Genomic DNA, 13,342 nt, shown 5'->3' with positions numbered 1-13,342 from the left:
CGGGGCCGTTCTGTCTCGACTGTCCGGAGCGGCCGCGCCCTCAGCAGCGGGGCCCAGTGGCCTTCGTCCGCGGAGCTGGGAGCGCAGTCGGGTGAGTCCCGGCGCACCAAGTGTCCAGCTCGGGTCTCCGGCCGCGCTCATCAGGCGCGCAGGGACCCCGAGCTGCAGCTCATGCCGGCCGCGGCGCGGCGGCCTGGAGGTGGCGGCGACCGTGCGGCGCAATCGGATCCGGGGCTCGGTGGGCCTTGCTCGGCGCCGGGCTGGCCAGGCGAAGAAGGGGCGGCTCCTTCGGGCAGGGCTCGGCTCTCTCTCGCTGCGGCCGGGAGGCGGGGACCTGGAGGGGAACGAGGGCGCAGGGTCGCGGGCACGGAGGGGGAGGCGCGTGCGGGGGGTGGGGGCGCACGGGGCGGCTGGCGAGATCCACAGCAGGTGCAGCGGTAGTCCCCAGAGCGCTGCGCCCTCGCGGACGAGCCTCTCGGCGACCCGCGCCCGGGCGGGCAGATATCCGAGCGCGGCGGAGCCGCCCCCCGCGTCAGCGTCCGCAGATTGGCGGAGCCGCAGCCCCGCGAGTCACTGCCGGCCCGGCCGACTCCGCTCCCTTTCTCCTTCCTCCTCCCCTCGGCCGCGCCCCGCGATGCGTGTGCAGCTCCGGGCCGCTACGGAGAGGGCGCCTTCCCCCCGCGGTTTGCCGAGAGGAGCCGGAGACGCCCGAGAGAGGGCGGCGGGAGCGCGCGGGGTCGGCGCTCGGGGCTCCTGCGGCCGCAGAGTGTAGCCGCGCCGCCGCGGACGCCGTCCCTGTGGGCTCCCCGGCCAGGCCGCCGCACCCAGCGCTCCTGCCCGCCCGCCCGGGGCCTGCTGCGGCCTCTGTCCGGCTGAGCGGAGGACCAGAAGCCCAGGCCACGTACCTCCCCGGAGCCTCTGGGCGTCTGCGCCGGCTGACGGCGACCTTGTGCCCCACCCCTTCGCCGCGGGAGAAGGGGCGGAGGAGGGGATGGCAGGGCCACCATCGGAGACCACGAGAGGAGCCAGGAGCGCGGTATTTGATCCCAATCCAGAGCGGGCCCTAGCATGGCGCGGCTCCAGCAGCCGGCCGGGCCCCACCCTACCCAAGGGGACCCCACCCGCGGCTTAACTCTGGCGACGCCTGCGCCGGAGCTAGGACTCTCTGGGCAGGGAGAGGGGCCGGAGGCGTGTGGTGAGGCTGCCTGTGTGTCACTCCTCCCAGAAGCCCAGAGACAGCTGCCCGCCCCCCCGGGGCGCGTTACTTCCACATCGTGGCCTTTGCTGGGCCCACAGCCTCGGGCCGGCAGCCCCCAAGAGGTTCTGTGAGGGTGAACGTGCACCCAGCCCAAGGCCGGAGTGAGGAAGGGAAGGGAACCTGGCCGGCCTCCCCCGACCCCCCCCCAGGCCCTGCCGGTGGAACCGCCCCAAACGCCGCCTCTCCAGCCCGCGGACCAGGCAGTCTCTGGAGGGAGAGCCCCGAGGTGGGAGCCCCGTACTCGCCCGCACACTGGGCACCCACTGCCCTGCAGGGCCTCAGCTTCCTCTCCCTCGCGTCAGGGCCCATTGTCTCTGATCGCCCTGGACTCCCAGATGCTGGTTCAGGGAAGGGGGGGTCTCCCCTCACTTGGCTGGAAATGGATGAAAGGGCTGGAGCTGGAGGTTGGGGAGCAGTGGCAGGAGGAGGAGGCGACGGTGCATTTGAGTCGGGGTGGACAGTGGGGCAGTTTTGTCCTTGGAGCCGGAGCTCCCTCCCTCCCCGTCTGTCCTTCCCTCCCGCCCCCTCGCTGACAGCACCGTCTGTGTACAGGGAGGCCACCTTGCTCTGGTCACTGAGAGAGACCGAGGAACCGGGGTCACAGCTGAGGCGCAGGTCGACCGTCAGGCCCCGCCCGACTGCACCTGGGACCGGGGGACCGGGGAGCAGGACGAGCCTCCTGGCACAGGAGCTTAGGTGACCACCCAGCCCTGCCAGTGCCTCGTTAGCTGGGGGGCTCTGTAGCTGCCACACCCCCCTCCCCTCCCCTGGTCAGTGTCCTCAGGGCCGGGTGGGGTGAGCCGACCCTGGAGACGGTGGACACGCTGAGGCCCCCTGGGCATTTCCAGCGCTTTGCACCCTGCAGCCTGAATTCCCCCCCTGCTGCCCTTGGGCTCACACCCCCTTCACACAGGACCCTCAGAGCATGCCGTCTGCGGTCGCGTGTCCACAGGCTGGGGTGCCGGGGTGGACTGCGCCTCCGAGAACCGCACTCCCCAGGAGGGCAGGCTGTGAACAGCCCTCGGCCGGCCCTGTCGCCTGGTTCCTGCAGACTTTGCTCCAGGAGTAACTTGATTTGGTTCGATCGATCGTCTGGGGGAGTCACGAAGAGCAGACACGCACACAGGCACTCAAGGGCCGGAAACCCCGCAGGCCTCTGCCTCACGGTTTTCGGGGCAGGGCGGGGTGTCTCTGGGGAGGGGGTCAGGGGGCTAACATGTGGCCTCCCTGGACCCTGGAGACTGGGGAATGATTCTGGGGGCTTTGTCCCCCCAAAACTGGCATTCCAAAGCCAGTGTGTGGCATGTCAGGTGGTGACAGAGATCCCGTGGAAGAATGTGTCCCTGGGAGGGGATCAGACGGCGGGGGGGGGGGGGCGGGGGCGGGACAGGGAAGGCCCCTGGGAAAGCGACATTTGCGCAGAAGCTCGTACAGGAGGGAACAGGAACCTGCAGGTCTGTGGGACAGTGTTCTGAGTGGGGGACCCAAAAGTGCGGAGACCCTGGGGGTCCCAGAGGGGCATGAGGGCCTTGAGCCGGGAGGTGAGTTGGAGATGGGAGCAGAGACCCCCCAGCAGGATGGGCCCCTGTACTGGCCGGCCTCCTTCCCCAGAGCAGCCCCACCTGCACCCCCAGGCCAGGCACAGGGGAGGGGACCTCAGGCACCCGCCCACCAGTTCGGGTCCTGGTGCCACACCTGCCCGGGTCTGCGCTGCTTCCCTGAGGGTCACTCGTCTCAGACCTGCCACGGTCACTCCTGGGGCTGGTGGCCACAGGCTGGCTGCGGCTCGTGTCCTAGGCAGCAGGGAGGGGGTCTTCACTGAGCACTCACCAGGGGCCCAGGCATCACGGGGTGTGTGGTTTAACCTCTGTCTGGCGGCACCAAGAACATTTAAGAGGCCTGACCTCCCCACCCCCTGCCCCCGTGCCTGGGACTCAGCTGGCGTGGGGCTGATGGGAGTGGAGAGTCACACTGGGAAGGGTTCGTGAGACCGGCCTCCTCTGTGCTGGGTTTGAGGGCCTGGGGGGACTGTGGACAGAGGGGGCCTGTCCAGTGGACGGAGGCGGCCTCCTCCCTGAGCCGCCAGCACAGACCCGAGAACAGGTGCGCCCCCTTGCTGGTTGGTCCTCTGGCCCTTTCCTTCTCCTGCTGTACGGCCACAGCCCGGGCGTCCCTGGAGAAGAGAAACTCTTCACTTTAATTCAGAATGACAGACCGAGAAACCCCCAAACAAATGAATAAAACAATGGAAAAACATTATTTTCTATGCTTTGTATCATTCCAATGCATAATTTACATTCTTTTCTCTCATACGTGCAATAACCACAAAGACTGTCCATTGACCATTAGGAAAATGCCAAGAATTCTAAAGGCAGGCCTTGGCTGGTGTGGCTCAGCGGACTGAGCACCAGTCTGTGAACCGAAGGGTCGCCGGTTCGATTCCCAGTCAGGGCACATCCCCAGTAGGTGGGCTGCAGGCCAGGTCCCCACTGGGTGGCATGCAAGAAGCAACCACACATCGATGTTCCTCTTCCTCTCTTTCTCCCTCCCCCTCTCTCTAAAAGTAAACAAATAAAATAAAACAAAAAGACCTCCAAAGGCAGATATCAGCCTGCTCACCGAGGGGGCACAGACACAAACGCAGACACACGGCATATGGAATCTGCAGTCTGCTCACTGAGCACCATGCAGCCTAATAAAATATGAGCTAAGCCCTCAAAATACTTCTATCTGGGAAATAACACCACAAATAAAAACACTCACATGTAATTTAAAGGAAACCACGGACGGTTGAAACATGAGTGCAAATGATAACAGCACCTGGTAGAACCAACAAAACACCACAGAGGGCGTGCTGGGGGACACGTGGGGTGGCCTCCAGCCTCTGTCTTGGGAGGGTTGTGACCGAAGACAGGAGAACTCGGCTGTCAGCTGGAGAAGCTGGAGAAAGAGCAGGGAGCCCAGGTAAAGAAGAAACGGGTCCGTACAGGACAGACTGAAAACAAGTGCGGTCGGAAACAGAAAGTGGCTGAGCTGGCCGGAGAGACCAGGACGTCTCCCGGAAGGGACCAGCACAGGAGACAGCGTCACGGGGGGGCCCGACGGAGGAGGGATGGGGGAGACAAAGCAAGTGCCTAGAGTGGGGGCGGTTTAAAGTCCCAGGAAAGACGGTACCCTGACATCCGACTTTAAAGAAAAATTACACCGACTAAAATGGACTCAAGAGGCACTAGAACACGGAGCTGGACCCATCTTCTTAGGAGCAACCGAAAAGGGTCACATGTTTGTCCCTGAAAGTAGAACCTGGGCTAGTTTTTTTGGAAGCTCCCCCAGACATTCCTGGGGGACATGGAGACTCTGCCCTGTGGCCCTGTCACCTGGGAGCGCAGATGACTCCACCATCTCCCCCACAGGAGAAAGTCCCTCATCAATAGTGCGGAGAACTGCTCTGTGAGATTCCACGCTCTCCTGCTAGGTCGAGCAAACCAGGCACCGGGGGGAGTGGCGGCTCTGACAGACGACCCTCAGGGACATTGGCCTGCCTGTCCTGGGAGGAGGGGAGTTGTTCCAAAAGGGGGCATTTTGTAAAATCAAGTCAAACATTTTACCGATCACTCTATGCAGGAGTGTGCAACCTACAGTCTGAGATTACAGACGAGCACGTGAACAAGAGGCAAATAAGCTTTGATACCTGGAGGCCAATGCCAAGTTCAAGTGAGAATACATTACAGCAGGACATCTTATGCAGGACCCTCAGATCCCCGGGTCTGGAGCTGATAAACTGCACGCTGGGGGGACGCGCCAGGGGGCAGGGACCCCAGGCCGCCAGCGAGCCCTGCTCTGCCGCTTGGGCTCCCATCTGGCAGGCCCGCCCCCGCAGCCTTCAGACTGGGCTCCGGGGGACGTGTCCAGCGGGTCCCCACCACCCGCGCTGGGGAGGTGTCCCCTCAGCGACGAACAGACACAGGACAGGGCCGAGCTCTCCTCCCTGGCCCCCCGGGGCCACTCAGGTGCCCCTGTGAGCACACGTGTCCGATGGCGCAGCGCGTGAGCCCGGCGGCGCCGGGAGTCAGCCCCAGGGACTCCCCGTGGGGAGTCAGCCCCAGGGACAGGTCCTGGGCCCCCGCGGCTGCCAGGCACGTCCTCGGCACGTCGGTGCCTCTAGGGCCGGAGCTGCTGGAAAGGCGGCCAGACAGCGGCGCGGTGACCGTGTGCGTGGAACATGGCTGTGCAGAGATGGCCCTGCAGACGGCGCCTGGGGCGCAACACGTGCTGGAAAGTGAGCTTGGGGGTCGCCCGCCATCCAGACTTCCACAGGCCGTTTCTTGGCGGAGCCCCAGGAGATCTTAGGGCTCAGGGCTTTGCTGAGGCTGTGTTTTATGGGCGGCAGATGGCTTTTATCACACCTCTGCGTTATCGCTTACGGCGACGGGGCTGGCGGCCCTGCAGCTGCGGGCCCCAGAGCAGGGTCCAGGTAAAGCTGGCAGGTCCAGCCCGGAGCGGAGCCCAGCGCGGAGCTTAAGGAGGCGGGTTCCTCACTCACTGCAGCCGGGACAGCTGCCTGAGCCCCACGGGAGCCGGAGGGTGCTGGGCTCCAGGACCCCTCCTCGGGCATCCGCAGGATGGTTCTTATCCAAACCCATTCTCCCTGCCAGATGAGCAACGCATCCCCCTGTCTGCCAGAGCCCCCAGGCAGGCCGCAGCAAGCAGTGCAGGCGGAGCCCCCCGGTCTTTGCTCGCTTCTGCAGGATGACGGCACTGTGCCCGGGGCTCCCAGCGTGGCCAGGGCGGCGACGGGAACAGAAGTGGAAAGGTGGATGGAGTTCTCAGTGCGAGAACCAGCACATCTGGCCGCAAGAGGCCAGGGCTCCACCACCCTCGCAACCAGGCTCCTCACCTGCTCTCACCGCCTGAGGAGGCGTTGGTCCCGCCAGAGGGTCCCGGTTCCCAGGGCCCCCGCAGCAGTCAGGGCGTGGTGAGTGGGGCCGGCAGAGAAGGACCCAGACGCTGGGGGGGTGGGGGGGGCGGAAGGACCGAACGGGAACAGGGGTTGGGACAGATCGTGGGGTGCAGGTGCCATTCTGTCAGAGGTGGAGACACCCGAGCACCGGCTGGGGCGCCCACTGCCTCCCTCTCTCTCCGAACGCTGTCACTGCCTGAGTCTCCAGCTCAGCACGGTGTGCCCCCCCCAGACACCCCACCAGAGCCTGCTGGACGCCCTCCCCACCCACGGCCAGGTGGCACCTCTCCCTGCCCTCTGAGCAGAGAGCCTGGTCCAGGCTGCCCCCCAGAAAGGATCAGACCCTGGTCCAGTCTGGTGCCACCCAGGGTGGCCTTTGCTCTCTCCGTGGAGCCAGGAGGACAGCGGAGACCCCCACAGCGGCCTGCTGCCCCTTCCCATCGTCCCTTTTGGAGTCTTGACCTCCTTGGGGACCGAAGCCCGCGCTGGATGCCTGCCTTCCCGCACGGGGCCTGTCTGCTGCTTCCCCCTCCGCAAGGCCGGCAGCCTCGCAGGCCAGCTGTGCCGTTTCTGCTCAGGTCTCCGAACGCCCTTGCGGGTGGGTGGGTGGGGCGGCCCGGCAGGCCCGAGGGCGGTCGCCAGGCCAGAGCCGGGAGATGGGGCGGCGTTAATGAAGTGCTTCCCGCACGTCCTGCAGCGTACAGCCAGAGACTCAGGTTCCAGGGAAACGCTTAAAAATACACTTTGCTTGAGAAGATAGAAAAATGTAGCTACTTTAGCGTGAGGCAATGACAGCTTAAGCAATGACACGGTCACAAGACACCGAGTTTCTGCTTTCGGCTTTGGGGACGGCACCCCTGACGCGCACTCGGGGGCCTTCTGCGGAAACTCGGGCGCCGACCACGGAGATGAAGACACCGGGCGTCAGGGCCGGAAGCAGCCGGCCCCGCCCGTGACCCCTCGCCCCCAACCTCTGCCGTGAAACGCCTGATGACGGTCACGGGCGGGGTGGGGGGTCGGATTTGGGGCCCTAGCCGCTGCTCTCCTCTCTTGGTGCCGCTGAAACTGCTCTCACGTCTCTCCTGCAGAGTGCGGGGCGGAGTGTGCAGCCCTACTCTGTGGCGACTGGGCGAAACCCTGCCGGTCTGGTGGCTCTGTGCCTCCCGAGGACCCCCGCCCTGGCAGTGGGCCTGGACCCCGGTCCGGCACCCCGCCCCCACCTGCAGGGGGCGGGTGCAGCTCGGGGGAGCTGGGGGTGGGGGTGGGGGTGTGCCTGGACACAGGCAGCGCCGGCCATGCCCCCAGGGCAGGCTGCCCCACGCAGCCGGCGAGGAGCGCCCAGCAAACACCGCGCAGGGCGGTCCGGTCGAAACACTGTTCCAGCTTTGGGGGGAAAAAGGCAGAAAGTTCCTCTGCCTTTTTCCAAGGCCAAGGGTAAACCCGCTGAGGACAAAGGCAGCAGGATGGTCATTTATCACCGGGAGCCGGAGAGGACGCTGGGAGGCCCGCTCTGTCCCCGTGACTCAAGGTCAGAAGCTTCTGCTTTCCCTCATTATTTCTATTTTTAACAACGGCGTTCGGGCCTTTTGCAAAAATAGCAAGAGGTGAGGACATTTCAGGCACGAACACGCTCCCCTTTGTCAGAAAACCACAGGGATGGAGGGAAACCGGCTGGGACGTGGCCGCGCGGCCGTGAGCGCTCCTCCCCCGGAGCCGGCGGCCCCTGGCGGCGCCCAGATCCGTCCACGTGCCACACCCGTGGGTAAGCTGAGGACAGCCAGGCAGGCGCCTGCCCGAGGTCACTCGGGGAGCGAGGCCCCCGAGCCCCGCGTCCCCTCCCCCTGCCCACCTCGGGGCTGCCAGAGGGGGGTCAGCTTCGCCCCGGCGCGGGCTGTGGGAGGGGCTCCGAGTGAGGGCGCTGGCGGGAGGTGAGGAGGGCGCCAGCCTCCGGGAGCTTCCTGGTGGGGTCCACCAGGGTTAAAGAGACAAAGGTCAGTGATGGTGACATTCTCCCTGAACGATGGTGCAGGAACTCGTGACCGAGAAACGGTGTTTGCAGAGGATGGAAAATGAGTCGTGATCACATGCACAGGTTTAGCTTTTCGTCAGTCGGACTCCGAGAGAAGCCGGTCCTGGTGCCTCCCTCCCTCTGTCCTGGCCGTTTCTGAGCCGGCTTGGGGGCCAGAAAGCCGCCATTCCCCTCACTCCCGGCCCGCGCCGCGGCAGGGAGGCGCCCGGCGGGGGGGGGGGGGGCGTGGAAGCGCAGCCTGGGCCTCAGCAGGCTCTGACCTGAGAGGCGGCGGGTCTCGCCATTCCCAAGAGGACAGTGTGCGGCCACCAGAGCGTGTGGGACCAGGAGCCCCACCCACAGCCTCGGCGGCCGCCGGCCAGCACAGTCGGGACCCGGTCCGTGGCTGCGAGGACTCAGGGTCCTGAGTTGTTGGCCCCGTGACCGTCAGCTCGGGCTCCACCAGGGAGAGTCGAGCACGCCCCTCCTGCCCATCACACAGGAAGGCAGCCCCCCACCCACCCCCGGCCCCTGGAGCCCTGTCACCCAGGCGCTCTCCCTCTCCCGCACCCCGGCCTGGCACAGACGGGGACCGGTGGCCACGTCTGGGGGAGTGAGAGGTTTAAGAACGCAGGGGCGTTGCCTGACACCCCCTTCTTTTCAGCAGATGCCCTGACCCAGCGGCTCCTTTCTGAGCACAGACACCTCTGCGGGGTGGGACAGCCCCTCCCCCCACTCCGCCCCTCCTTTCCCTCGAGACCACAGCTCCCAGGTCCGAATTCTGGCGGATGGTCAGGTCTGGCCGTTGCAGCCGAGACCTGTCACCCAAAGCCCCAGCGTGGTCCTCCTCACCGGGACTTGGGTTCCTGCCCGTGAGCCTGGCAGCCTCTGAGCCCCCCTCCCCGGGCAGGTGCCCAGCGGGAAGATACCTTGACCCCCTGTTCACGCCCACTTTCCCCACCTCCTTCTGCGTGGAGCCAGGCAGGTGCGAAGCCTCAGGACAGGGGTCTCGCAGACCACCCGCTCCGAGGGCATCCAGCCCCCACCCTGGCATCGGGAGCTCAGCGCCCTCCCCGCCGCTGGCTGGGGCTCAGGACCAGGCTCTCGCCACTCCCTCAACACCTGCTGCTTTAGCCCCGCCGGCGGGTCGGCCGGACATTTTCAGGGGAGACGGGAGGGCCCAGCCTGTCCGCACGGCCTGCTCCGTGCGGTGCCCCAGCTCTGAACCGGGCCTGTGTGTCGGGGCCGAGGACGGCTGTTCAGGAACCTGGGGTGAGGGGGTGCAGCCCTCAGGGGGCTGTGTGCTGCCTTGAGGAATTTTGCCTCAATCTTGGAGACACAGGCCTGGGAACCGGTCTCTTAGGGGCTGCCATTCACAAGCACCCTGGCGCTTTGCGCTTGCGGCCACAGCAGACAGGGCACGTGGCTCGGGCCGCAGGGACCTGGGCGCTCGGGTGCCACTCCCCACGTACCCACGGCAGCCCTGGGCGAACGTGGGAAGGGCCTCTCCCGATGGGTTGCCAGTGGGTACAACGTCGGCTGCGCACCTGCCTGAGGGTTAGGTTTCTTCTCTGGAGCTGCTGCCACCAGCGCAGACCCCGAGGAATGAGATGTGCAGAGCGACCCAGGCCCAGCAGGTCACCCCGGAGCCAGGGGTGTCGGGGTGGGGAGAAGAGGCAGCTCGCCCAGCAAGCTCCCCCGAGGCCGCAACAGAAGCTGTGGCTGCTCTGCACTCGGGGGGGGGGGGGACTCAAGTCTGCGCCCGTGAGGGCCACAGCCCGAATCACTGAGAACAAGGGCGTTCCTGTCCAATCCCTCTGCACCCCCGCCCCCGGCCCCTGGCAAACGTGTCCTGTGTCCCACCCGCAGATCTGCACGGCACGGCCTCGCCTGGGACACAGAGACCTGAGCTGGCGTGCCGCAGCAAGAGCAGGAGCGGCCCCGTGGGCTGCCCCGGGGTGTGCACTGCCCGCCCCCCGCCCCTGAACCCCCGGGAGAGACTGCTGCGGGCCACTCGCTGCTGGGGAAGGGTGCCCTGAGCAACCTTTATTCTGTGAAGTAAAAATAAAAAGTCCCTGGACCTTGTCTACCGGAAGAAAAAGAAATAATAGTTATCAAAGGCCACAACGTGTCCATTAAACTCCATGTAAAGTATACACTTGAACTGTCCGCATGCTTCCTGACGGAGCGTTTTCAAGGGCCTTTCTCGCAGCTACGGCTGCAGTTGGCCACCGCAGAAGCGGACCTTTACCTTGAAGAAGGGCCAGGAGGGAGGTGCGTGTGTGGGCCTGCCCTGCGACTACACCCGTTCCCGTGGGTGCCTGGCCGGCAGCCGCTCTCGGCCCCGACAGAGCCCCGGGCCTGGCTACCCTGCAGGCCCCTCGGGGCCACCCCACTGCCAGGTTTCACGAGCGTCCATCTCGGCTTTGAGGGGCAGCACACCTCCCAGGGCCCAGCAAACGAATCTCGCAGTCACTGGCCCAGCGCTCCCGTCCGGACAGCCGCCTGCTGCGGAGTCTGGGCCTGTGCGCCAGGCCCTGCCCGAGCGCTCTGAGCTGTCACTTCGGAAACAGAGACCCGAGAGCTTCTTGGCAAACGCACCCCTTTCCCCTTGTGTTGCCCCTGACCCGTGGGGAGTGCCTGGGGGCCTGGGTCTCGAAGCAGAGCCGGGAGAGCCGGCAGCGCTTTATCAGTGAACCGAGTCGTCCGTTCTCAGTGTCACGTCTGCCGAAAAGCATGGGGTCGACTAGCACCTCTTCTCACAGGAAACCGCTGTCCTCTCCTGCTCAGTGGCGGCGAGGGGGTCCTGAGCCCTGCAGTCAGTTTGCGAGGAGCTCTCGGCGCTGGACCCTGGCCAACAGCGTCTTCTGGGGTTTCATCGATGCGGGGACAGCCTCCTTGTGCCCCAGACAGACTCTGCTTCCCCGAGGAGCTGGGGGAGACCTGCCCCCTCCCCTCTGGGCCACCTGCTCACCAGAAAGGACACGCCAGCCAGGGAGCACGAGCTGCTCTCCAGCCTGGTCTCCGGCCTGGACTCCAGGAGCCCTGGCTGCTCACAGGGGCTTGCTCACACCAAAGCCCCGAGCCCTGGCCACAGCGGCTGGGGCGGGGCTTGCCGCTCCCTAGTCTTTGGGTTTGAAGTCAGAGCAGACGTACTCTCGTCTCCCCATCCCATCCGCCGCCGCCAGCCCCACACAATCCGCTTCATCAGGGGGCTGTCTCCCAGGCCAGCTGCGGCAGGGTGTCACACCGACAGAGTCCCCGGCAGTTGGAGAGCTGGGGGCTCTGACAGGGGCGGGGCTGGCACCGGGCCAGTTTGTTCACGGCAGCGTCTCCCGGGAGTCGGCGTCTCACGCTCAGCTGCACTGGGAACACCTGCGTTCGCAGCTGACGTTGGCAGCAGGCTCTCCGTGCCCAGAGCTGGTGGGCAGGTAGGGACATCCGGCTTTCCTGAGGCTCAGGTGCCCAGAGGGGTTAAGCTCTCTAGGAGCACAGGGCCAGGACGACCCAGAGGAAACAGGTGTCGCCAGGTCCAACAGTGTCTCCTGGTGGCCTTGGGGACCACGCACCCTGTGTGTGAGGATGGCTCGTCCCAGGCTCCACACTGTTGGCTGGGGAAGCAGGTGTTGGGTGACCAGGCAGGGACACAGCAGGGGCTAAGGCAGGGACCCTCCTGGCTCAGCAGACTGGCAGCGCTGGCCCAAGGCAGCTCCGTTCCAAATGAGGCTCCTGGGATGAACGGTTGGGGGATGGGGGCAGGGGGGAGGGGCTGTCAGCCTCCCACTGCACCCAGGCCAGAGGGTCTCTTCTTAGTGAGCCCCCCACACAGCAATGCCGCTGAGGAAAAGCACCCTGAACCAGTGGCTTTTGTGAATGGCACTTGCCACAGTGGGTCCAGTTCCTTTTAGGTGGACTCGTGGTCACTTGGATTATCGATACGCTTCCCAGACTCCCTTGCAGGGGGTGTGGTGGGCAACTGAGCTGGGGATGATGGTCCCAAGCAGGAATGGTGTCTGGGGCTTCTGGAAACCTCCTTGTACGCTGGGGAGCAGCCAGAGGCGAAGGCTGGGCTCCGGCGGCCGCTGTGGGAGGGAGAACGAACACCATGGGCAGCTAGAGGGAAGCATCCCCGGCCGCGGGTGACCCCACTTCGAACTTCTTCCGAGCTGGGAGTGCCGGCCTCCACACTTCCTCTGCTTGACAGAACGTACACTCCGGTCTCGTTTTAGCCACTGTTATTTTGGGTTTCTGTTTGTGCAGCTGAGCCTAATCACAGGGAACACCAAGCAACATCGGCCACGTCTGTGGTTGCTCCCAGGCAGTCTCTCCTGCAGTGCGACGCTGCACACAGGCTGCGTCGGCACCCTGCCCCTTCCCAGGGTCACGGTCGCAGGCTGCCGTCTGGGGGCAACTGCTCCTTGCTCTGCCCCTGCTGGTTTCATGCTCACGTGCGCTGGGAAGCCCACGGCACCCGGCTGTGGTTCTGACTCAGCATCCTCTGGCTTTGTCCTTCCCGCTCCCCAGTGTCTCTCCCCCAGATGGCTCCAGGTCCCGCCTTTCTGATCTTGTCAGTTGCAGAAAAATTAACTGAGCCACGTGGCCCGACATCTCACTGCTCACCTGTTCGAGTCTGGTCAGCCACGGGCTGAGCTCGCCAGGTAAGGGCTCCTGGGCCAGGCTTTTCTATGCTGCAGACTGTGCCCCCATCACAGCCCTGGAGGGCTGCTTGTCACCCTGAGGCAGGGACAGGGACAGAACCGGGCAGGGACAAGTCTTCACAGAGGCCTGGAAGAGAGACGTGCACGGGGGCCAGGTCTGTGGGGGCTCTCCGGGTGGCCCCTGAGGTGGGCGTGAGTTGCCATCCCAGCTTTGGAGACAAAAGGTCAGGAAACAGGTGCACAGCAGGTCTGCCCACCTCTCTAGGCCGCCCTTGCCACCGCTGCTCTGTGTGTGAGTCACTGTGGAGCCCACACCAGGTGCTGCTGTGAGGTCACAGGTGCCTCTAACTTCTGTGCCCTCTGAGGGGGTGTGTCACCTGCACACGCATCCCCAAAACAAACATGTGCTGCATTTACTGATTTTAGAGAGAGGGGAAAGGGAAGAGAGAGACACACGT

The sequence above is a fragment of the Phyllostomus hastatus genome, unplaced genomic scaffold (assembly GCF_019186645.2).
Source record: "Phyllostomus hastatus isolate PE091 unplaced genomic scaffold, TTU_PhHast_1.1 phas_contig_150, whole genome shotgun sequence".
Lineage (NCBI taxonomy): Eukaryota > Metazoa > Chordata > Mammalia > Chiroptera > Phyllostomidae > Phyllostomus > Phyllostomus hastatus.
Note: the sequence above shows the minus strand (reverse complement) of the source record.